The following is a 27,029-nucleotide window of genomic DNA, read 5'->3' on the forward strand; positions in this document are numbered from 1 at the left end:
GGGCTTTAAAGATTAGCACCAAAACATTGAACCTGATTCGATACTCCACCTGGAGCCAATCCAGCTGATGAACAACCAATTGAATGTGGGCTCTCCACAAAGTCCAAGTAATAACTCATGCATCTGCATTTTAGACCATGTGGAGTTTCTGGAGCAGTCTCAAGGGTAGCCCTGCATATCTCTCTCTCTCTCTCTCTCTCTCTCTCTCTCTCTCTCTCTCTCTCTATATATATATATATATATATATATCACATTTATACCCTGCACTCAGGTGTACAGCAAGTTAAAGTAGTCCAGTCTGCAGGTGACTACTGCATGGATCACCATGGCTAGGCTGGAAAGGGACAGGTACGGTACCGATCGCCTAAGCTGACATAGATTCAAAAATTCCAATTTGGCTACATTTGTGACCAATGCCTCCATAGAGACAGAAGCATCCAGTTTCACACCGGGACTCCTGATGGCAGCTACAGGTGACTATTGCGCCCCATGAAGAGCTGGGAGCTGGCAAACCGAACTGAAATCATTCTGGCCCAGCCATTGGACCCCCATCTTTAATGGAAAGAGATTCAGCCGACGTCCGTTTCCTCCATCCCAGCACACCCACCTAAAAATTGCCCAATATATTCAGGGTAGCATCTGGCCAGGGCCACATAGCAGTAGATCCATAATGTTTGTGGTCAGATCTGTGGTTATGTACAAAATATTTGAATAAAGGGTGAATTTGGGGTTCCCCAATGCAATTTCCTTAAGAATGGAATTGGGTTTCCCCAATTCCATTCTTAAGGAAATCAGCCCTGAGTGCTCACTGGAAGGACAGTGTGATGGCCTGGGAATCCAATTCAGAGGCTGAACCGGAGGAATCCCAGCCTGCACAGGAGTCCTCGCCTCCAGGGCCGGCTGAACTGGGGCAGGGCCTTGTTTCTGAAGCGCCTGCACCTGTGCCGGATCCTCAGGAGCAGGCACCAGGTGAATCCACTCTGGCTCCGGAGGTGGTTGAGGACAGTGCCTGCAGGTGCGCCTCTCCCAGCCCTGTCAGGGGAAGGTGAGTCTCCCCCTGGGTCCAGTAACCCTCCAGCCTCTCCTGAGCTGCAGAGGCTCAGGGCAGAGAGGCGGAGGGAACTGGTTTCTCCCAGGAGGAGTGCTCGCCTTAAGGCCAGGAGAGGCTGGTCTCCTGGGGGCCGGGACCGCCCCTGGCCTCAGAGAAGATAACGGCCAGTCAACCCGGTCCCAGGTTGCGGGAGCAACGTCGTTGAAGAGCTGTTTCGGCCAGCACCCAGTCCTGTTCCTCCAGAGTTCCTGTCCTTGCCCGGCTCCTCGCTTTGGACCCCGCTTCGCCCGTGGAGGACTGTCTGCCGACCCTCGACTCAGGTCCTGGACCTTGCCCCCATGGTAACCTCCCCCCGGGACCAGCACAGACAGATTGAGAAGCTGAGGCTCCAATACTTTGGCCACCTCATGAGAAGAGAAGACTCCCTGGAAAAGACCCTGATGTTGGGAAAGACTGAGGGCACAAGGAGAAGGGGACGACAGAGGACAAGATGGGTGGACAGTGTTCTCAAAGCTACCAGCATGAGTTTGACCAAACTGCAGGAGGCAGTGGCAGACAGGAGTGCCTGCCGTGCTCTGGTCCATGGGGTCACGAAGAGTTGGACACGACTAAACGACAACAACAATGCAAAAACTCTGAGGATCCACGAGCATCCATGCTTCAGAAGCACGTTTTTGGGCCATGGTATGACCAGGAAGCCATGGATCCCATTTTTTTGTGGTGCAGGCTGTGCCCCTGGACATGATGTGTGATTTGACGGTGAGTTTGCATTTGCCCAATGCAAAAAGCATGAGGATCCATGAGGATCCGCTCTTCAAAACAATGTTTTTGGGCCACGGTATGACCAGGGAGCCGTGGATCTGAGTTTTTTGTGGTGCAGGATGTGCCCCTGGACATGATGTGTGATTTGACGGTGAGTTTGGGATTGGCCCAATGCAAAAAGCGTGAGGATCCACGAGGATCCGTGCTTCAAAACCACGTTTTTGGGCCACGGTATGGCCAGGCAGGCGTGGATCCGAGTTTTTTGTGGTGTAGGCTGTGCCCCTGGCTATGATGTGTGATTTGACGGTGAGTTTGGGTTGGCCCAATGCAAAAAGCGTGAGGATCTGTTAGTTTCTGTTTCCTCACTGAGCAGCTGCTTGCAGTCACAAGACTGTTTACATTCCACAGAGTCCAGATACTGTTGGATACTTACGGGAAAGGGAGACTGGATGTGACGTTCAGTGGTTTCCTGTTTCTTTGTTCTGTCGTTTCTTTCTTGGAGTTGCTCTCTGCTCTCACAGAGGCAAGATGTACATTTGTATGTTCTCGGTGTAGCTTAGAAATAAAGTATAGCAATGTAGCCATACCTGCTTCATCCTTTCGTTTGCGGATTATGGGATTTTACTCTGCTGGGCTCAGGATCAAGATGAGCCGTATCAGCTCAAGGGCCGGAGCTGAATAAAACTGACATTTTTGGTTATGGGCCCAGATGGTCGAATCGGCATGATGGATGGCGGAGGAACGGATCGCTGTTATCTGCTCTGCGCGTCAAGAAGATTGATGAGAGGTATGTGCTCTTGCCCCGGGAAGCCTGCCAGTTCCTAATTAATGGCTTTAAGGCTGGACTTTGAACTTTTAAGCCAAAGTACTAAACGGCTGCGGCAAGAAGAAGCTCGGGAGAAAGCGAAAGTGCTTTTGGAAGCAGCTGTAAACAGACACAGCTTGCTTTAAAAGACACAGAGATGGCCAATGCAAGGCTAGCAGACGCTTTTGGGATTCCAAAGCTCAATAAAAAGAATTACGCGGAGTGGGTTCAGTATGCAGAGGCACTGCTACGGAAAGAGGGTCTGTTTAATGTCATAACAGACAACCCACCAGCTCCTGTAACAGATGAATGGAGAGCTAAGGATTCAAAAGCAAGGGGAACTCTTACGTTGATTGTATCCCTGGAAGAGCTATGTCTATTACGTGACAAGGCCTCAGCCAGAGAAACGTGGGACACTTTGAAAGGCTCACATTTGAGAACAGAGGCTGGAGCTTCTTTGTTCTACTATGCCAAGTTGCATGATATGGCACTTGTTGAAGGTGCAGATGTGCGTGCTCATCTGATGGAGATGCAGAATCTCAGGCATGAGCTGCAACAGAGAGGAATCACCTTTCCAGAGTCTGTGTATTCCTTCATGATACTACATTCTTTGGGTTCGAGTTGGGAAGCGATTGCCAATCAGATTGCCGTATTGCCAACTGCTCAGCTCACGGTAGCGCATGTTACTGCTGTGGTATTGAATGAAGTGGATCGCCATAGTGCTAGCTGCATCAGTAAGGGGGAGTCTTCACAGACGTCATCCCAGAATGCAGTGGAACCACTAGATGGCGCCAAAGCTTTGAAGGCAGTGAAATGCTACTCTTGTGGGCATCTAGGCCACATGAAAAGGGAATGCAAGTATCCCAAGGCCAAGACAACAGAGCAGCGCAGCGAAAGCTCATCGCATGGAAAAGGCAAAGGTCCGAAGTCCAGGACAACGCAACACAAGGCAATGGTCTCACGCTTCACTCCAAAGGTCCAGAATACGTCTAGATCTTTCTTTGCCATAGATTCGGGCGCTACCAGACACATTTGCAGGGAAAAGCGACTGTTTGTGTCTTTTACACCGCAGGAAGGTGCGATTCACCAGGCAGATGACTGCACGATCTCCAGTCAAGGCTATGGAACTGTTGTTCTTCACAGTTTGGATGTGTCGATTCGCGACGTTCTCTATGTTCCAGATGCTACACACAACCTACTGAGCATCGCGCAGCTGACTGAACAGAACATTGACGTTTCCTTCAAGAAAAGGAAGTGCATCATCACCAAGAAAAACGATTATGTATTGCATGCTGATTATGTTGATCATTTGTTTGTGTTGTATTATGATGATGTTGTGCAGGATGAAACTTGTTGTATTGCAGGTACTAACAAGGTTTTGCATGCAGGATGTATTCATGATTTTCATAGGAAATTTGGTCACTTACACTTTGAGGCAGTTTCCAAAATGCCTGCCTTGGTTGAAGGTATGACTATTAAACCCTGCAGGTACCACATGAAGTGTAAGGCATGCGCATCAAACAATGTGAAAATGGCTGCGAAAGGTAAGGTGTCTAGTAGACAAGCTACAGAACCATACCAGGTAATGCATGCTGATCTCGTTGGTCCACTAACACCCTCTTTGGGTGGAGCCAGGTACTTCATGGTCCTTATTGATTCATTTTCCAGGTATATTTATGTGTTCAATCTCAAGCAGAAATCAGGAGGAGGAGGAAAACAAGAAAAAAAATTTCTGAATCTCAGAAGCCAGAACAGCAAGAGGGATCGCTGCGCAGTGAAAGCAGCAATCCCTCTTGCTGTTCTGGCTTCTGGGATAGCTGTGCAGCCTGCATTCGCTCCATAAGACGCACACACATTTCCCCTTACTTTTTAGGAGGGAAAAAGTGAGTCTTATGGAGCAAAAAATACGGTATGTGTTTGATCTGAAGTAGAAATCAGGCGTTTCCTAGGTTCAAGGAATTCTGTGCTTGGTTGGAAAATGTGCATGGTAAAAGGGTAAAGTCTCTTTTTACTGATCGCAGGGGGGAATTCACTTCTCAGCAGTTTGAAGCTTTTCTGACTGAGAGGAATTCAGCACGATTTGTCTAGTCCTCGTTCTCCATGGACGAACGACTTTGTGAGAGAGGAAATCAAACATGCTTCAAGGCTTGAAAAGCTTGCTTCATGATGTCAATCTTCCAGAGAGTTATTGGGCAGACTCTCCTCTTTTGTTTACAGTTATAAACGGAGATTATCTTCATTGATTGGTTGTACCCCCTATGAAAAGATGTTTGGCAAGAAACCATACATCAAGCACATGAGAATTTTTGGTTCTGACATGTGGGCTCACACACCACAAAGCTGCAAGTTAGGCAAGCGTGGTTTGCATGGTATCTTTCTAGGATATCAGAAAGGTTCTTACAGAGTAATGATGACTGACTCTAGGACAATTAGGCTCACTAGAAGTGTTGAGTACAATGCCAAGTGTGGGGAGAATGTGGGAATTTTCCAAAGTTATCCTGATGACAGTGCGGAGACTGAGGATAAGCAACAGCGACACCCCACACCGCAACAGCCCATACCCACTGGTGATGGTCCTGAGTCTGAATCTGAGACTGAATCGGATGATTCAGAGGATTTCAAGAGTGCTACGGCCTCTATGCGGCCCTCTGAAGGCTCTGATCGAGAATTGGAGGAACCATTGTTCAGAATAGGTCACTATTCTCCTAAGAAAGAAGAGGAGAGTGTTGAAGAGGAGAGTGTTGAAGGCTAACTCGCAGGTTTGAAAGAGCCACTAAGGGTAGACCTCCAAAGAGATTTGCTGATGAATATGCTAAGACAGCAGTTGCAGCTGTTAATAGCTCCAAGAAGGTATTTGAACCTTCAAGTTTCCAAGAGATCCAGGCTTTGGATTCATGGATGCCGAGCCATGGTTAACTGCCATGAAGGCTGAGCTTGATTCCTTAGAGAGGAACAAAACATGGGAGCTAGTTCCAGTAGTTCCAGGAATGAAACTGATAGGAAGCAAATGGGTCTTCAAAGCGAAGACAGATCAAAATGGCAAGATAGTCAGACACAAAGCCAGATTGGTAGCCAGAGGTTTTGCACAGGTACCAGGTGAAGACTATCACGAGACCTACTCACCCACCGTGAGGTATGAGAGCATTAGGCTTATGCTCAAGCTTGCTGCAGAAGAGAATCTACACGTTTCTCATCACGATGTGAATACAGCATTTTTGTACTGATCTTTAGGTGAATCACTTTATATGCTTCCACCTGATGGCGTACAGGTAAAACAGGGATTTGTTTGTTCTCTGAAGAAATCCCTTTATTTCCAACACATATTTGAACCAGTTTTATACCATCTGTACATCATTTTCATGTAATTTTCTTTTAACAAAGAGCAATCTGTAAATTTTAGATGAGTTTTCCACAATCTTTCCAAGTCTTCAAACATATTGTGGTCTATATCTTGTGCCCATTTAATTATAACTGATTTCACCACTTCATCTTTTATTTCCCATTCTAGCAGAATACTATATTCACCTTTCAGCAGCTTCACCTTTCCTTCTACAACTTCCTTTCCTACGTAAGCTACTTTCCTTTTTTTCCAAGTGGTTTGAGCAGTAAAGCTTCATGTGGTGAAAGCCACCAAGGGGTCTTCTGTTCTAACAGATCTTTATATCTCTCCCATACTCTAATGATTTCCTAATTATATGGTTATAGAAACTTTTATGAACCTTCACTTTCCCATACCATAAATATGCGTGCCAGCCAAATCTATTGTCATGTCCTTCCAATTCTAATGCTTCTTGCTTTTCCAACTTTATCCAGTCCCTAATCCATACCAGGCATGCAGTTTCATAATACAATTTAAGGTCTGGGAGGGCAAAACCCCCTCTATCTTTTATGTCTGTAAGTATTTTATATTTTATCCCTGGCCTTTTGCCCCCCCCCCCATTAACTTAGAAATTTCTTTCTGCCATTTTTTAAAACATTCATCTTTCACAATTACTGGGACTGATTGGAAGAGGAATAGCATTTTTGGCAGCACATTCATTTTAACCGCCGCTATTTTTCCTAACAGTGAGAGATTCATTCTGCTCCATATTTCCAAATTTCTTTTTATCTCAAGCCAAATGTTTTCATAGTTGTCTTTGTATAAGTTTATATTTCTTGATGTTAGCCATATCCCTAAATATTTGACCTTTTATGGACTTCTATCTCAATGTTTTGCTCCAATTCCTTTTTTTCTTCTTCCTTCAAGTTTTTAACTAGTAGTTTTGTTTTATTCCTGTTTAATTTAAATCCTGCCACTTCCCCAAATTTCTGAACCTTTTCTATAACTTTGGGGAGTGAGGTTTTTGGGTCTTCCACAGTTATCACTAAGTCATCAGCATATGCTTTTAGTTTAAACTCACTTTCCCCAGTTTTTACGTCTGCGATCTCTTTATTTGCTCTTATGTTTCTGGCAAGTACTTCCAGTATCAGGATGAACAATAATGGTGATAATGGACATCCTTGTCTAGTTCCTTTTTCTATCTTACATTCGTCCGTTATCACCTGATTTATACCGTATTTTTCGCTCCATAAGACACACTTTTTTCCTTCTAAAAAGAAAGGGAAAATGCCTGTGCGTCTTATGGAGCGAATACACTGGACCGGAGCCATGGCTCCCGTCAGTCAAGCAAAGCGGGAGCCGCTTACAGGGCTTCTGTCCCTCTTTGCGTGGCTATAGCATGGCTTGCTTTACAGCCAGGAGGAGGGGCTCTCTGAAAGTAAGCAAAGTGAGAGCTCCTTACATGCTCTAGGAGGCTCTCGCTTTGCTTGCTTTAAAGCGACCTACAGAGGAGCCGGGGAGGAGGGAGGGAAGGAGAGCCATGGCAGCAAAGCGGGCAGCAGCCGCTTACACGGGAGGAGGGACAGACGGGAGCCATAGCGAGCCAGGAGGAGGCAGGCGATTCAGTGCCAGCAGGCGCTTTAAAAAGCGGTGCGTAGCCAGCAACAGCTGCTGCAGCCTCCGCTAGCAAAGGTCTCTCTAAACGGAGCAATGAGGCTGCAGAGGGACGGCAGGGCACAGGAGGGGTTGGATCAGGAAGGATAAAATTTAAGCAACCAGCAGCAAAAAGTCCCCAACCTCGAGCTCTGAGCCACGAGCGCAGTGAAAACCAGTAAAAAAGTAAAAAAAAAAAAAAAAAGGCTGCCGGGGACGGGAGGGCACGGGATGAGAGAGGGGGGGAAATTACGCAAATCCCCCAGCGTCTCAGCTGATCCGCTGGCTCCTTACTTCTGCTGCTTGTTTTGAGGCAGGATAGATTTGAGAACCTGAGCAGGACTTGGATTGCAGGGGATTCGCCATTAGCTATGTAAAGCAGCAAAGCTTTTCAACGACTCTTTTAGAGAGAAGGAGCAAAGCGGGAGAGGAGAGGAGCTGCTTACACAGCTGTAAGAGGTTCCTGTCCGGTTGGCTCCTTTTAAGCAACCGTGCTCTTTCCCTCCCTCCTCCCCGCTCAGCTCGCCAAAAAGCTTCTCCACACACCCCACGCGTGCTCCTTCTCCCCTTAAACCCCATTCCTGCATTATTAGCAGCATCCTCCACACACCCCACGTGTGCTCCTTCTCCCACATGGATCCTCAGGATTTTTGCATTGGGTCACCCCAAATTCACCATCAGATCACATGTCTGTGGCCACAGCATGAACCACAAAAATCATACATCCACTGTTTTGTTCAGAATATTTTTTTTCTTGTTTTCCTCCTTTAAAAACTAGGTGCGTCTTTTTGTCAGGTGCGCCTTATGGAGTGAAAAATACAGTAATTAATTTTGCTTTTCGCTCTGAATAAATTGCTGATATTCCTTTTAAAAATTTAGGGCCACATTTAATTTATTTGAGTAACTTTGTCATGAATTTCCAAGAGATGTTGTCAAAAGCTTTTTCAGCATCAATGAACATCATTGCTGCTTTCTTTTCATTTTTAACCTCCAGGTATTTTATTATATAAAGAATATTCCTTATATTCTCCTTTATTTGTCTACCTGGAAGAAACCCTGCCTGATCTTCATGTATATACTCATTTAATATTTTTTTCAATCTACTGTATTAGCTAATATGTTTGCAAACAATTTGTAATCATTATTTAACAAAGAAATAGGCCTGTAATTTTTAATTTGCAACAAGTCTGCATCTTGTTTTGGGATTACTGTAATATAGGCCTCTTCCATGTTTCTGGAATTTCACCTGTGATCCATATCTCATTCATGACATCTTGCACTGTTATTTGGGTATTTAGAATCTTCATTTGTTCTTCTTTTATATGTGGTATATTACTACTTCTGATATACTCTACTATCTTGAAGATTTTTTTCCCCCTTGCCTGTAGAAATCTGAAAAATATTTTACAAATCCTGCTCTTATTTTTTTCAACTTATCTGTGATCTTTCCCTTTAAATTGATTTTATTTATGGAGTTCCTCTGTTCACTTTTTTTTTAACTGCCAAGCTAGCAGTTTCCCTGGTTTGTTTGCATTCTCAAAATATTTTTGTTTCACTCTTTATTTTCCAGCTAATTTCCACATTGACTATCATTGAATATTGAGTATGTAAAGTTTTTATTGCCTATTTCACTGCCTCCTTACTTGCTTTATTTTACAGTTGTTTCTTCTTTTCTGCAATCTCATCTTAAATCTCCTTTTTCTTTTTCTCTTTCAGTTTCCTTTTATATGAGTTTTCTTGTAGAAAGAGTCCTCTCATTACCGCCTTACTTGCGTCCAAGACCATCTGTAATTTTATCTGTCCTTGACTGTTTATTTCAAAGTAGTCAGTCAAGGCCTCCCCCCCCCCCCCATAAATTTTTCATCATCTAATAAATCATCATTTAATCTCCATCTAAACGAAATTTGGCTTCCTTTTTGTAATTCCATTATCAAGGAATTATGATCTGAAAAGGTTCTGGGATTGATTTAATTTTTTTGACTCTTGTTTCCAATTCTTTAGAGATCTGCAAAGAATATTTTCTCGAGCTGTCATGTACATGGCTATAATAAGTGAACTCTTTATCAAACATATGTCTTATTTTCCATACAGTGGTACCTCGGGCTACATATGCTTCAGGTTACAGACGCTTCAGGTTACAGACTCCGCTAACCCAGAAATAATACCTCGGGTTAAGAACTTTGCTTCAGGATGAGAACAGAAATTGTGCTCCGGTGGCGTGGCGGCAGCGGGAGGCCCCATTAGCTAAAGTGGTGTTTCAGGTTAAGAACAGTTTCAGGTTAAGAACGGACATCCAGAACGGATTAAGTTCTTAACCCGAGGTACCACTGTATATCTATCAAAGAAGGTCTTTGGTAGTTTGCCTTCTTTTGTTTCTTTTTTCCTGACTGATCTGTCTTTATCTAAAGATGGAACTCCATTTAAGTCTCCCATTAAGATCATCTTTTGATCTGCAAATTCAAGTAGTTCTGTTTCTAGCTTTTTAAAGAAAATTGCCTTTTTATCATTGGGTGCATAGATATGATACAATATCTTTATTGTCATTGTCCCATACAGAACAATGAAATTGAAAAAAATACATAAGACATTCAAAACCCCCTAAAAACTCTGAAACCCCATTTTAAAATGCAATATACTCCTATAGAGACTCCTTATACTGCGTTTAAAACCAGAATTGCATTTGGGTAGAAACTGTTTCTCAGGCGGCTTAGTCCTGGTCTTTATAACCCTGTACCTTCTTCCAGAAGGCAGAAGCTGAAAGAGATCATTTCCAGGGTGCGCACTATCCTGCGCTATCTCTGCAGCTTTCTTATGGCACCTGGCAGCATAGATTAGATCTAAGGTGGGAAGAGTGCACCCAATTATTCTCTCTGCAGTCTTTACAACCCTGGACAGCATTGTTTTTCCCCTGACTGTGCAGCTCCCAAACCACACACACAGTCCATAAGTTAATACACTCTCCACAGTACAATGGTAAAATGCCATCAACGGGTCCTTTGAGAGATTGTTTTTCCGGAGGATTCTCAGAAAATATAACCTCTGCTGTGCTCTCTTCATCAGGTCTTTGCTATTTTCTCCCCAGGTTAATGTTGGGATACTGCCAGGGAGATGGAGGCATCAGGCAGGCCTTCAAGTCGCCTCCAGACAATCACCGGTCTCCCGTGAAACAGCATCAGTCAATTAGTGACACGAGCCTCAGAGACATTCCAAGGCCCATGCACACCCTTTCAGCAGAGTCTCCACAACGAAAGGATGCAGACAGGAGAGCATATTTACAGCTTTATTCAACGTAGATCAGAACAAAGGAAAAACATGACTGGTTGCCTCCGTGTCCAGGAAAACAGCCAGAACAAAAGCTATATACAAAACGGAAACTCCCAGCGAGCAGGAAGTAAACAGGCATGTGACACACAACAGCCTGTTCCCTTTTTAAGGTGGAATGGAACTATTTCCTAACAGGTCATCTCTCAACTCCATTCTCAGAAATCGAAACACCGAGACCTGTTGAACGCACTTCCCCTCAGTAATAAGTGGCTGAATATTCAATTTACATTTCTTAAAGTCCACAATAATCTCTTTTGTTTTCTTTAAGTTCAGGAGTAAGTTGTTTTTCCTGCACCACTTCCCCAACTACTCAACTTCCTTCCTATAGGACGCCTCCCCCTCTCCAGCCGTGATTAAACCAACCACTGTTGTATCATCTGCAAACTTAATGATCTTATTACTGGGGTATTTGATACCAACCAATATCACTTTCTCTCCCTGAATTTTAACTTTTATTGTTAAGATTTTACCTTTTTCATCCTTCTGAATCAATTTGGGTTCAAGTGCAGGATTAATATAGAAAACTGCTCTTTTTTGTTTTAGCTGATGAGATGAAGTCCATACCTAATTTTTTGTTAATTAGGACCCTATTGTGTTTTTTTTGCAATATGTGTCTCTTGGAGACAAATTATATCTAGCTCCTGTTTTGCTATTACATGCTAAATCTGGTGGCGTTTGGCTTTACAATTTAACCTATTAACATCCCAGCTTAATATTTTAAGGTTGGCCATTGTCAGAGTCAGTTACAATATCTGTTTTTTTCGGTATTGCACCTTCCAGTGAAAGTCGCTCCAAGGCAACTGTTTGTTCTGCTGCTGGTTCCCCCCTGTCTTGTTTTGGGTCTAAGTCTCTCTGTGTTTTTCAAAGAACCCTCTCGCTTGAAATTCTGATGTTAGCCTGTATCTCTTTTTCATGAATGTGAAGGATTCCTTCTGGGAATCCTTCTGGAAATTCTCTGAGAATTCCTTCTGGGAATTCTCATTTGTATCTGATGTCTGCTCTCCTGAGTGCTATTGTTAAAAACCTATATTTAATCCTTCTAAGTCTCAATTTCAGTGGAATTTCCCGAAAAATGTCCACTTTCTGTCCAGCAACCACGACATTGTCTTCAAAGCTCTTTTGAAGGATTGCATCCTTCATTTTTTTTGATACTAATGTTAATAAGACATCTCATGGCTGCCTCCTCGCAATCTAATTCTAAAACAGCTCTCTGAAAGTCCATCCAATCAGTCTCCTTTCTCCCATCCACTCCGAAATTGTCTGTGTGACATATGTTTCCAGGTTTTGCTGTGTATCAGATTCTGGAAGGCCCCTTATCCCTAGTGTCCTGTCTCTTTCCCGTAACTGCAAGAGGAGAATCTGGTCCTCCAGTTCATTCTGCTTCCCTTGAACCCCTTCCAAGGTCCCCATCAACCCTTTTTCCCCCTCTCTCAATTCTCCTACTTCCTCTTTGGCTTTTTCTAGATTGTCTACTTTGGTTTCCAACTTGTTGACCTTGTCTCCCAATATCCCAAATTGCTCTTTCATTACTCTATTTGAGTTTTCAAGGTTTCTATGAACTTGTTCAATCAATGTTTGATTAGATTTTTCCATATCACTGTGAACCTATTGTGTAAAGTTTTGCATCGACTGAACCATTTCTTTCCTAAATTCCAAAAGTTGATGTGCAAGTAAGTCTGTCTGCTCTCTCCCCCCTTTATCAGGCAGTTCCTCTTGCACACTAGCCCTTCTAGCCGCAGCCGCAGCTGCAGCCTTTCTGGTTACTGTTCCTTCCTGTTTTCCCGACATGTCTACAGGTGAAACTCAGAAAATTAGAATATCGTGGAAAAGTTCATTTATTTCAGTAATTCAACTTAAAAGGTGAAACTAATATATGAGATAGACTCATGACATGCAAAGCGAGATATGTCAAGCCTTTATTTGTTATAATTGTGATGATCATGGCATACAGCTGATGAAAACCCCAAATTAACAGTCTCAGAAAATTAGAATATTAAATGAAATCAGCAAAACAAGGATTGCAAATAGAGCAATATTTGACCTCTGAGAAGTAGAAGCATGCATATGTACTTAGTACAGTGGTACCTCAGGTTACATATGCTTCAGGTTACATACGCTTCAGGTTACACACTCCGCTAACCCAGAAATAGTGCTTCAGGTTAAGAACAGTTTCAGGTTAAGAACAGACCTCCGGAACGAATTAAATACTTAACCTGAGCTCGGGTTAAGTACTTAATTCGTTCCGGAGGTCTGTTCTTAACCTGAAATTTTTCTTAACCTGAAGCACCACTTTACCTAATGGGGCCTCCTGTGCCGCCACACCGCCGGAGCCCGATTTCTGTTCTTATCCTGAAGCAAAGTTCTTAACCTGAAGCACTATTTCTGGGTTAGCGGAGTGTGTAACCTGAAGCGTATGTAACCCAAGGTACCACTGTACTTGGTTTGGGCCCATTTTGCATCAATTACTGCCTCAATGCGGCGTGCCATGGATGCTATCAGCCTGTGGCACTGCTAAGGTGTTATGGAAGACCAGGAAGCTTCAATAGCAGCCTTCAGCTCTTCTGCATTGCTCGGTCTCATGTCTCTCATCTTTCTCTTGGCAATGCCCCATAGATTCTCTATGGGGTTCAGGTCAGGCGAGTTTGCTGGCCAATCAAGCACAGTAATCTCATGGGTATTGAACCAGGTTTTGGTACCTTTGGCAGTGTGGACAGGTGCCAAAGTCCCACTGGAAAATGAAGTTAGCATCCCCATAAAGCTCATCTGTGGAAGGAAGCATGAAGTGCTCCAAAATCTCCTGGTAGACGGCTGCGTTGACCCTGGACTTAATGAAGCACAGTGGACCAACACCAGCTGATAACATGGCTCCCCAAATCAACACAGACTCTGGAAACTTCACATTGGACTTCAAGCATCTGGCATTGTGTGCCTCCCCATTCTTTCTCCAGACTCTGGGTCCTTGGTTTCCAAATGAGATGCAAAAGCTGCTCTCAACAGAAAAGAGATTTTTTGAGGAAAAAATATTTACAAAAAAATAATAATAAAAAATAATCCCCTTAATATTGACAATGTTTTGGAAGAGTGAATTTTCAATCCCTTGTCAGCAAAAGACCTCTCTTTCTCCTCTCAGCAGGTCTCCACTTGTATGCCAGCAACAGGTTCGAGGAAATCGACCAGATGTTATGTATTGTGATTATATGTAAAAAAATTTAAAAATCATTTTTAAAAAAAGGGAAATTCATAGAATCATAGTTGGAAGAGACCCAGGTGGGAGAAAAGCCCATGATTTAAAAAATAAAAATTTATAAAAAATCAGATTTTTTTAAAAAAAATAAATTGGATTTTTTAACATTTAAATTGGATTTTTTAACATTTAAATTGGATTTTTTAAAATTCTAATAGGATTTCTTTTCGGTCTAAATCGCAGTTTTAAAACAAAATGGTTTTCGAGGAAAAATCTTTACAAAAAATAAAATAAAATAATCATCATCTTAATATTGACAATGTTTTGGAAGCGTGAATTTTCAATCCCTTGTCAGCAAAAGACCTCTTTCTCCTCTCGGCAGCTTTCCCCTCGTATGCTGGCAATGGGTTCGACAAAATCGGCCGGATGTTATGTATTGTGATTATATATATTAAAAAATTTTAAATCATTTTTTAAAAAGGGAAATTCATAGAATCATATAGTTGGAAGAGACCCAGGTTGGAGAAAAGCCCACGATTAAAAATATTTTAAAAATTGATTTTTTAAAAAACTGATTTTTAAAAGTTTTAATTGGATTTTTTTTCCAAATTGATATTGGATTTCTTTTCTGTTTTAATTGGAGGTTTAAAACAAAATGCTTTGGGAGGAAAAATCTTTACAAAAAATTAAAAAACAAAATCATGCTCTTAATATTGAAAATATTTTTGAAGAATAAATTTTAAATGCTCTCGTCAGGTTTCCCCTCGTATGCCGGTAACAGGTTCGATGAGATTGGCCGAATGCGCGACTTCCTGGAAGTACGTTGGGACATACGAAGATTTCAACACCATCAACTGGGTGCGAGAGAAATCCCGAGATCGAGACCCGCACTGCAAGGTGAGGTTTCTGGGTTTGAATCTAGGCCTTTGCAGGTGGAGTTGACTCTCTTCCAATTGATTGAGATCCAGATTCGGATTCCATCGGGCTTGCGGTTCCCATCTTTTCCCTATTTTATGGAGAGATCCCACATTGCTGGCATTGATGTTCCATTTAAATCCCGGTTCGAATCCCAATTTAAATCAAGTGTGGCTTTTTTAAATTATTATTTATTTATTAATTTTACTGAGTACAAATTAGAAAAAATACAAATATGCAAAAAAAGAAAAGAAAATACATATAACCAAGGAAAAATTAGAAAAACCTTTTACCTCTTCTCATGTTTACAGTTATTTACACCTCTATGAAACAATGTTCACAATAAAGAGAAGAAATGAAATATAAAATATAAGAGAAAAGAACAAGAAGAAAAGAAAGGAAAAGAAAGAAAAAGATCAAGAATAAGAATTTTAAAAGTAGATAGGTATTCAGTATACACAGCCATTTCCAATCTATATTTATATATTCAATTATGTATTTTCATCTTATCCTTATCTATCTTCATTAAAATATTTTTTAAAAGACTTCCACCATTTGCCTCACGCGTTTTTAGTAGTCCATTCGTCAAATCCTCTGTTCTTCATATTTTCCCTTTGGATTTCCTTAATGTCTCACTTTGTATTTTTTATATTACTCACAAGATTATTCTAAACACAACCAGATTTTAGTAGCCGAGCCCTGGTTTTGTAAGTAATCATTTAAGCACTCCCATTGCTTCATGACCATAATTTTGGGTTTTCTCCTTATTAAATCTGTCAATTTTGCTAGCTCCAGGTACTTGCAAAGTTTCCCCAACCATTCTCTTTTTGTTGGAATGCTATCCTCTTTCCAATAGCTAGCAATCAAAATTCTTGCCGCTGTTGTCGTGTATAAGAATGTGTTAATTTTATCCTTTGGGATATCTTTATCTAGAATTCCTAATAGATATGCCTCTGCCTTTTTATTATGTGATGTCCTTATCATTTTTTTTATCTCGTCGTGGATCATGTCCCAAAAGGTTTTAATCTTTGGGCAAATCCACCACATGTGGTATAACGTGCCTTTTGTCCTGTTACATTTCCAGCATTTATTGTTGTTCATTTTATTCATTTTTGACAATCTGTCAGGAGACAGATACCATCTATGATGAATTTTCCTGTAATTCTCCCTTAATAGATCACACTCTGTAAAATTTATGTTTTTCTCCCAAAAGGTTTTCCAACTTTCCAGATCTATCTCATGGCCCAAATCATGCTCCCATTTTAACATATTTCCCCCTTTCATCTCTTGTTCTAAGGAAGTTTTCCCTACACTGGTCAACAACAAATTTGTTGTCTGCATTTTTTTCAGATGATTTAGGACGAATCTGATGCGCTGAATCCAAAAATCACATTGGTTATGTTCAATCAGGTCAAGTTTTTGAGCTATGGCCACATGTCGTTTTTTTTTACGTTTTTGTTCACATGTACGCTTGTGTGGAGCATTTTAGAAGAAGTTGGTGGGGGTAAAATGCCATCTTAAATAATTGTTTTGATTGGAAATGATTATTTTAATGACAAGAAGTATTCAGGTCCGATAGTTCTGGGTGATTATGTCGAAAAGGGATCAGTTTGAAGTCATAAAACCTCAAAATCTTCCATAAATTGGTGCGGCAAAGCATAAAGTTATTTTGGTATTAAACTTGGTGACCATGATAAAGCTTGGGCGCCACACATGGTGTGCAAAGCATGCACTGAGACTCTACGTGGGTGGACCAATGGCAAGAGGAGTCTGAACTTTGGAATTCCCATGGTTTGGAGGGAGCCGACAAACCATGTCACTGACTGCTACTTCTGCGCTGTTGATGTGACTGGGATCAACAGAAAGAACCGGAGCAGCCTCAAGTATCCTGTTCTTCAATCAGCACGTCGTCCTGTAGCTCATTGTGATGAAATTCCAGTGCCTATCTTCGGAGAACTTCCTGACATTAGTGACAAAGATGCCTCCAGTGTTGAAGGACATGAAGAAGAAGAAGTGGTTCTTGAAGATGATGCTCCACATCCATTTTCCCAAAAGGAGTTGAATGATCTAGTTCGTGACCTCAGCTTGTCAAAGGATTCTGCCGAACTGTTGGCATCCAGATTGAAGGAAAAAACCTCCTCTCTGACAGTGCTCGCATCAGCTTCTTCCACAACAGGCATCAAGAGTACCTCCGTTTTTTCTCGGAAGAGAAGGACTTGGTGTACTGTGCAGATATTGCGCAGCTTCTGCTCAAGCTTGGAGTGCCACAGTATGAACCCAAAGATTGGAGACTGTTCATTGACAGCAGCAAGCGATCACTGAAATGTGTTCTGCTACACAACGGCAACCAGTTTGCCTCTATACCCCTGGCTCACTAGAGTACACTGAAGGAGAACTATGAAGCGGTGAAGTATGTGCTGGAGAAAATTGGTTATGATCAGCATAAGTGGTTTATTTGTGTTGACCTGAAGATGGTGAACTTTTTGTTGGGACAACAGTCTGGCTTCACCAAGTACCCATGTTTTCTGTGCATGTGGGATAGTAGGGACCGTGCTCAGCATTACACGAAGGACTGGCCTGTGCGGGAGGAATTGGTGCCTTGCAAAGAAAGGAACATCATCAACGACCCTCTGGTGGACAGAGACAGAATACTCTTCCCACCACTGCACATCAAGCTCGGCTTAATCAAGCAGTTCACCAAGGCTCTGGACAAGGATGGTGACTGCTTCACTTACTCCACTTCACTTTCCTCATTACAGTCGATCAGGTATATGAAGACGAGCAGCAAAGTCAGTCCTCAGGGAATGTGCAGGCGACCTTGGAACGGACAGCTCATGGAAGAACCCCGACCAAACCTAAGAGGAGGCGTGTAGTGGTGATAGGGGATTCCCTACTGAGGGGAACAGAAGCAGTGATCTGTGGGCCTGACAAGATGTCTCGGGAGGTGTGCTGTCTCCCCGGGGCTAAGATCCAAGATGTAACTGAACGACTGCAAGGAATCATAAAACCTACTGACAAATACGCCTTCCTCTTGGTTCATGTGGGAACCAATGACACTGCAAGCAATAGCCTCCAGAAGATCAAAAGAGACTACGAGGCTCTGGGCAGGAAATTGAAGCAATTAAATGCACAAATTGTCATCTCATTTGTCCTCCCAGTTGAACGACATGGCCCAGGGAGAGAGGGAAAAATAGTGGAAGTGAACAGCTGGCTTCGCAAATGGTGTAAACAGGAACGGTTTGGATTTTTAGATCACGGACTGCAGTTTCTTGAAGATGGACTTCTGGCAAGCGATGGGCTGCACCTCACAGCGGTTGGGAGGAATGTTTTTGCCAAAAATCTCAGAAACCTCATCAGGAGGGCTTTAAACTGACTAATGTGGGGGAGGGAGACAGTGCTCCTGAAGGTAGGAGTCTATCAATTGATGAAGATGATCATCCAAATGTTATAGACCAAATGGAGCAAACAGCACGCAGACCTAGTGGTGGGAGGAAAAAATCCTTAAATAAGAGACACGGGGGAATGATTAATGGACTTCAATGTCTGTACACTAATGCGCAAAGCATGGGAAATAAACAAGATGAGCTTGAGCTCTTGGTACAGCAAACTAAATATGACATAATAGGCATCACTGAAAACTGGTGGGATAAGTCCCACGATTGGAATGTAATAATGGAGGGATACAATCTATTTCAGAGAAACAGACCAGACAAGAAAGGAGGAGTGGTGTTATATGTCAGGGATGTGTATACCTGTGAAGAGATCCAAGATTTAGAACCTCAAAGCCAAAGTGAGAGCATTTGCGTCAAAATTAAGGGAGAGAAGAATAACAGAGACCTCATTGTGGGAGTTTACTATAAATCCCCAAGCCAAACGGAGGACATAGATGATGCCTTCCTGGAACAGATGGCCAAGCATGCAAAAGGAAGGGAGATAGTAGTAATGGGGGACTTCAATTACCCGGATATTTGTTGGATGTCAAACTCAGCCAAGAGCATAAGGTCAAACAGATTCCTCACTGGCCTTGCAGACAACTTCATTGTCCAGAAAGTGGGAGAAGCAACAAGAGGAACAGCCATTTTAGATCTGGTCCTAACCAATGTTGATGACCTGGTTAGTGGGGTAGAAGTGGAAGGATCATTAGGCACGAGTGATCATGCTCTTCTGAAGTTTACTATACAGCGGAAAGGAGCAGCCAAGCATACTAGGACTTAATTTCTTGACTTTAAGAAAGCCGACTTCATAAAACTTAGGGAAGTGCTGGGTGAGATCCCATGGACAGTAATACTAAAAGGAAAGGGAGTTCATGATGGCTGGGAGTTTGTTAAGAGGGAGATAGTAAAAGCACAACTTCAGGCAATACCAATGAGACGGAAACATGGAAGGTGCCTAAAGAAGCCAGTGTGGCTATCTAAAGAACTTTTAACTGAGTTAAGATTAAAAAAGGATGTGTACAAAAAATGGAAAAGGGGGGAAACCACCAAAGAGGAATTCAAACAAATAGCCAGCACATGTAGACACAAAGTCAGAAAAGCTAAAGCACAGAATGAACTCAGGCTTGCTAGAGAGGTTAAAAGCAACAAAAAAGGCTTTTATGGGTATGTCCGTAGCAAAAGGAAGAACAAAGAAACAGTGGGGTCACTCAGAGGAGAAGATGGTGAAATGCAAACAGGGGACACAGAAAGGGCTGAACTCCTCTATGCCTTCTTTGCCTCAGTCTTCTCCGATAAAGAAAACAATGCCCGACCTGAAGAATTTGGAGCAAATGATTCAGCAGAGGAAACGCAGCCCAGAATAACTAAGGAGATAGTACAAGAATACTTGGCTAGTTTAGATGTATTCAAGTCTCCAGGGCCAGATGAACTGCATCCAAGAGTATTGAAAGAACTGGCAGATGTGATCTCAGAACCACTGGCAGTCATCTTTGAGAATTCCTGGAGAACAGGCGAAGTCCCGGCAGACTGGAGGAGGGCAAATGTTGTCCCTATTTTAAAAAGGGGGGAAGAGAGGACCCAAATAATTATTGCCCAGTCAGTCTGACATCAATACCAGTGAAGATTCTGGAGCAGATCATTAAGCAAACAGTCTGTGAGCACCTAGAAAGGAATGCTGTGATCACCAATAGCCAGCATGGATTTCTGAAAAATAAGTCATGTCAGACTAACCTGATCTCGTTTTTTGACAGAATTACAAGCCTGGTAGATGAAGGGAACGCAGTGGATGTAGCCTACCTTGATTTCAGCAAGGCATTCGACAAGGTGCCCCATGATATTCTTGTAAAGAAGCTGGTAAAATGCGGTCTTGACTATGCTACCACTCAGTGGATTTGTAACTGGCTGACTGACCGAACCCAAAGGGTGCTCATCAATGGTTCCTCTTCATCCTGGAGAAGAGTGACTAGTGGGGTGCCACAGGGTCTGTCTTGGGCCCGGTCTTATTCAACATCTTTATCAACGACATGGATGATGGACTCAAGGGCATCCTGATCAAATTTGCAGATGACACCAAACTGGGAGGGGTGGCTAACACCCCAGAGGACAGGATCACACTTCAAAACGACCTTGACAGATTAGAGAACTGGGCCAAAACAAACAAGATGAATTTTAACAGGGAGAAATGTAAAGTATTGCACTTGGGCAAAAAAATGAGAGGCACAAATACAAGATGGGTGACACCTGGCTTGAGAGCAGTACATGTGAAAAGGATCTAGGAGTCTTGGTTGACCACAAACTTGACATGAGCCAACAGTGTGACGCGGCAGCTAAAAAAGCCAATGCAATTCTGGGCTGCATCAATAGGAGTATAGCATCTAGATCAAGGGAAGTAATAGTGCCACTGTATTCTGCTCTGGTCAGACCTCAGCTGGAGTACTGTGTCCAGTTCTGGGCACCACAGTTCAAGAAGGACACTGACAAACTGGAACGTGTCCAGAGGAGGGCAACCAAAATGGTCAAAGGCCTGGAAACGGTGCCTTATGAGGAACGGCTAAGGGAGCTGGGCATGTTTAGCCTGGAGAAGAGGAGGTTAAGGGGTGATATGATAGCCATGTTCAAATATATAAAAGGATGTCATATAGAGGAGGGAGAAAGGTTGTTTTCTGCTGCTTCAGAGAAGCGGACACGGAGCAATGGATCCAAACTACAAGAAAGAAGATTCCACCTAAACATTAGGAAGAACTTCCTGACAGTAAGAGCTGTTCGACAGTGGAATTTGCTGCCAAGGAGTGTGGTGGAGTCTCCTTCTTTGGAGGTCTTTAAGCAGAGGCTTGACAACCATATGTCAGGAGTGCTCTGATGGTGTTTCCTGCTTGGCAGGGGGTTGGACTCGATGGCCATTGTGGTCTCTTCCAACTCTATGATTCTATGATTCTATGAATATAATTAACATTTTGGAGAAGTTGCAAGTGGACATTAACACTAAAGCAGTTTTAATTTTTGTGGATGCGGAGAAAGCCTTTGATAATATTTCTTGGAGTTTCATGAAGAAAAATCTTCAGGGGATGGGGTTGGTCAAGGGTTTGAAAATGGTATAAGTGCAATTTACTCAGAACAAAAGGCCAAATTAATAGTTAATAATGTGGTGACAGAGGAATTTAAGATAGAGAAAGGGACACGACAAGGCTGCCCAATTTCCCCATTGCTTTTTATTTCGGTCCTGGAGGTTCTACTAAATATGATCAGAAGGGACCGTCTGATCAAAGGTATAAAGGTCGGAGCCAAACAATATAAACTGAAAGCTTTTGCAGATGATTTAGTACTGACTTTACAGGAGCCAGAATCTAGTACTAAAAGAGTACTAGAAATGATTCAAGAATTTGGTCATGTGGCAGGGTTTAAGTTGAATAAGTCAAAAACTAAAGTTCTTGAGAAAAATTTAACACCAATTGAGAAGGAGAGGTTTCAGAATGAGACAGGTTTAACAGTGGTTAAGAAAGTGAAATACCTGGGGATTAACATGACAGCTAAAAATGGGAATTTATTTAAAGACAACTATGAAAAATGTTGGTCAGAAGTGAAAAAGGACCTAGAAATATGGTCAAATTTGAAGCTTTCCTTGTTGGGGTGAATTGCTGCTATAAAGATGAATGTACTGCCAAGAATGTTGTTTTTGTTTCAATCACTACAAATTTTGGACAAAATGGAGTGTTTCAAGAAGTGGCAGAGAGACATTTCTAGATTCGTCTGGCAGGGCAAGAAGCCCAGAATAAAATTTAAAATACTAACTGATGCAAAGGAAAGAGGTGGATTTGCCCTGCCAGACTTTAAACTTTACTATGAATCAGCAGCATTCTGCTGGTTGAAAGAGTGGCTGCTTCTTGAGAACACAGACATTTTGGATCTAGAAGGTTTCAATAATGTTTTTGGGTGGCATGCATATTTGTGGTACGACAAGGTTAAAGCACATAAGGCATTTAAAAACCATATTGTCAGGTCAGTTCAGCTATCTCCATGTAGTCCATCAACTGCGTCTGCCATTCCTCCAGCGTGGGTAAATCTTGTGTCTTCCAGTTCTTTGCGATGAGTATTCTTGCTGCTGTACTAGCATACATAAACAAAGTTCTGTCCTTCTTTAACACCTTCTGGTCTACCATGCCCGGCAGAATCCGAGATTTGGATGTAGAAATAATTGAGGTGGACTGGAAAAAGTTTAAAGACTACTTGCAAAAGTATTACAAACTGTATGAATCTTAAGACGGTGCATGATTTGAAAATGATACGCTTTAGCAATTATGATTAAGTAAATAGTAAACTAAGTGACAAAAGAGAAAAGGAGATAATATGAAATTGAACATGTTACGTTTATTTTAAAGGTATAAAAATTCTGACATAATACATTGAATATAGATACATAACATGTAAAAGTTACAATAAGGTATGACATAAGGTAACAAATTGCTGACATTGTTAATATAAAGAACGCAGAATCGGAAGGGGTGGGGAAGTCCAATTTGGGATTTTTGTTAAAAAAAAAAAAAAAAAAAAATGGTTTCTTGTAAACTCCTTGTTTGTAATGTATAAAATTTGGAAAGAAACGTAATAAAAAATATTATAAAAAAAAATAAAAAATAAAAACCATATTGTCAGGAAAGCATTGTTTAATGTCTGGACAAGATATAAAGACTTACTTGAAAACAAAACCCCAAGGTGGTTGTCACCGATGGAAGCAAAGGCTCAGAAAAAGCTCAATATGGAGGCCAAGTGGCCAAAATATTGGGAAATTTTGGAGCAAGAAGGAGACAAATTGAAATTGCAGAGTTTTGAGAAATTAAAAGACAAAGTGCGAGACTGGCTTCACTATTATCAAATAAGAGAGGCTTACAATCTGGACAAAAAAATTGGCTTCCAGGTGGAAAAATCAAAGTTGGAAACAGAATTGTTAGATCCCAAAACTAAGATACTTTCAAGAATGTATAACTTGCTGTTAAAATGGAATACTCAGGATGAAACGGTTAAATCAGCTATGATTAAATGGGCACAGGATCTTGGACATAACATTATGTTTGCTGACTGGGAACAGTTGTGGACCACAGGTATGAAATTTACGGCATGTAATGCCTTAAGAGAGAATATTATGAAAATGATTTACAGGTGGTACATGACACCAGTCAAGCTTGCAAAAAATTATCATTTGCCCGATAATAAATGTTGGAAATGTAAAGAAAATGAAGGTACATTCTTTCACCTTTGGTGGACGTGCCCAAAGATTAAGGCTTTCTGGGAGATGATCTATAATGAAATGAAAAAGGTATTCAAATATACCTTCCTGAAGAAACCAGAGGCCTTTCTCCTGGGCATAGTCGGCCAATTGGTGCCAAAGAAGGACAGAACTTTCTTTATGTATGCAACAACAGCAGCAAGAATACTTATCGCAAAGTATTGGAAGACACAAGATCTACCCACCCTGGAAGAATGGCAGATGAAGGTGATGGACTACATGGAACTGGCAGAAATGACCGGCAGAATCCGAGACCAGGGAGAAGAGTCGGTGGAAGAAGATTGGAAGAAATTTAAAGAATATTTGCAGAAATACTGTAAAATTAATGAATGTTAAAACGATGTTGGATTGAAAATAAGTGGTATTGGTAATAAGATTAATAAGAATATGCAAATACGGATTGATAATGGATGAAAATACATAGTTATAATAGGTTAAGATACAGAGTAAAGATAAATGAAAGAGGGTAAGGATTTGTTGAAATGATTTTTTAAACGGGAATACAAAAAGGGGAGGTGTGAGGAGGTCAAGGAAATAAGGAAATGAGTTTAAAGATATTTGAAAAATGGACTTATTTTAAAAAAAATTCTTTTTAGCTATTAGTTTTTTCCTTGCATTTTGTATCTCTTTCCCCCCCCCCTCTTTCCTATGTGTGTTTTCTAGTTTGTTAATTTTTGTTTTAATTTTTTCTATTTTGTAGACTTATGTTTTTATGTTTTTGTTTTCGAGGTTACCAGCATGAGTTTGACCAAACTGCGGGAGGTAGTGGAGGACAGAGGTGCCTGGCGTGCTCTGGTCCATGGGGTCACGAAGAGTCGGACACGACTAAACAACAACAACAACAACAACAACATGTTTTTTGTAAAACCTTATTCTGTGAACTTATGTTTTTTGTAAAACTTTAATAAATATTTCATTAAAAAAAAAGATGTTTCCCAGGAACTCCATGCGCTCCTGGTGAAAAGCACACTTTTCCAGCTTGGTGTACAGCCAGTGCTGCCGAAGACGCTGCAGGACCAGGCGAACATGCTGGCGATGCTCCTCTGGGGACGTGGAAAATATCAAGATGTCATCCAAATACGCGGCCATGAACTGGTCCAGTAAGTCACGCAGGACATCGTTCACAAAGTGCTGGAATGTGGCCGGCGCGTTACACAGTCCAAAAGGCATGACCCAGTACTTGAAATGGCTGTACCGGGTCTGGAACACTGTTTTCCATTCATCCCCCTCCCATATCCGAACCAGGTTGTACATCCCACGTAAGTCCAATTTAGTAAAGACCTTTGCATCCTGCAGCCTCTCGAACAATTCTGGAATTAGCGGTAGAGGGTAGCGATTCTTGATGGTCACCTGGTTCAGCTTTCAGTAATCAATACATGGACGTAGACCACCATCCTCCTTCTTAACAAAAAAGATGGTGGCCCCAGCAGGGGAAGTAGAGGGGTGAATGAACCCCCTGGCAAGGTTGTCATTTAAGTACTCTCGGAGGGCCCCAAGTTCAGGGGCTGACAAGGCATAAATGCGGCCGAAAGGAATCTCTGGTCCTGGCTGTAAGTCAATAGGACAATCGTAAGTCCAATGGGAAAGCAAAGTCTCAGCCCCCTTTTTCTCTAATACCTCCGCTAAATCCCGGTAGGGCTCCGGGATTAGGCCAACATCCAGAGCCCCTGCCCCATCTGGGGCTGTCCCCTGCAAAGTGGAAGAACTGAGGGCCAGCTGGTGGGGCATCACAGGTGCCGGCGGCAACGGAGGCAACACAGGAGGTTGAGCACAGACGTCTCGGCAGAAAGACAATGAGAAAGACAGTGTCCGCTGCACCCAAGAAATGGCGGGGTCATGTCAGACCAACCAGAGGCTACCGAGGACCACAGGGAAATGTGGCGTCGGGACCAGTTCAAATGTTAACAGTTCCTGGTGCTGGGGTGCTGCTAGCATGGCCAGTGGACAGGTCTCACGGGTAATGGGTCCTGATGCGAGGGGGGGGGTCCCGTCCAGGCCCACCACTGAAACTGGCGAGGCTTTCACCACCGATGGTACCTGGTACTTTTCGGCGAAACTGATGTCCATGAAGATGCTAGAGCCCCCAGAGTCAATCATTGCCTCCAGGGTCAGCATGCCCCTCCTGGGGAAGGATAATACGGATGGGGAGCAGGAAATGGGGTGCGCAGTGATTGGGCCCCGGCTGAGCCCCTCCTTTTTTTTTTTAACAATCAGTTTTTATTAATTTTCATTCTTACACATACACATATTACACATATACTCATAATACATTTATCCATCCACCTAAACCTTAAGCTCTGCCAAGCTTTGGACTTCCCTCCGTCTCTTCGGTAAGTATCATATAGTTATAACATCACGTATTCTATTTAATACTATTTTATCTTATGCTGTTAGAGTTACTCCAACCCTGCCAGTGTCTTTAAAGTTTTACAGTTTTCTCTTACATACACCAAATATTTACTCCAATTTTCAACAAACTTCTTTTCATCTTGGTCCTGTATTTTTCCCGACAATCTGGCCAGTTCTGCGTAATTCATCATTTTAATCTGCCATTCCATGATTGTAGGTATAGTATCAGTTTTCCAGTTCTGGGCCAACATAGTTCTAGCTGCTGTCGTGGCGCACAGGAAAATATTTTTGTCCTTCTTTTTAATTTCCTTCCCTGTCAATCCCAATAAAAAGGCTTCAGGTTTGTTTTTTTTTTTAAAAAAGATATTTATTAGCTTTTCACACATTATAAAGACACAGATCACAACAAAAAACAAAAACATAAACACACACAAAACACAAAAAACACCACATGTATAATTTCAAACCCTTTTTTCATAAAACTTATTTTCCCGACCTCCTCATACCTCCCCTTACTGCATTCCAATCCCTAATTAATTTTGATCAACAAATCCCTCCCTAATTTCTAATAAATAATTTTAACCTTTCTTTTCATATTGCATAATGGTTACAGCATACAACCTCATATTTTCCAAATCCACAACGTCTTAGCATTCCACAATTTTACAATGTTTCTTAAGATAGTCTTTAAATTTCTTCCAATCTTCTTCCGCTGTCTCTTTTCCCTGGTCTCGGATTCTGCCGGTCATCTCTGCCAGTCTCATATAGTCTATAACTTTCATCTGCCATTCTTCCACGGTGGGTAGTTCTTCTGTCTTCCAATACTTCGCGATGAGTATTCTTGCTGCTGTTGTAGCATACATAAAGAATGTCCTGTCCTTCTTTAGCACCAACTGGCCGACCATCCCCAAGAGAAAGGCCTCTGGTTTCTTCAGAAAGGTATATTTAAATA

The 27,029-nt window shown here is 42.1% G+C and overlaps 1 pseudogene; it reads left to right on the forward strand.

Annotated features, from left to right (window-relative positions):
• Nucleotides 1-14,841: 14,841 nt before the first annotated feature.
• LOC128406108 (H(+)/Cl(-) exchange transporter 5-like) overlaps nt 14,842-27,029 on the forward strand; it is a 101,911-nt pseudogene continuing 89,723 nt past the window's right edge.

The sequence above is a fragment of the Podarcis raffonei genome, chromosome W (genome assembly GCF_027172205.1).
Source record: "Podarcis raffonei isolate rPodRaf1 chromosome W, rPodRaf1.pri, whole genome shotgun sequence".
NCBI classification, from domain to species: Eukaryota; Metazoa; Chordata; class Lepidosauria; order Squamata; family Lacertidae; genus Podarcis; species Podarcis raffonei.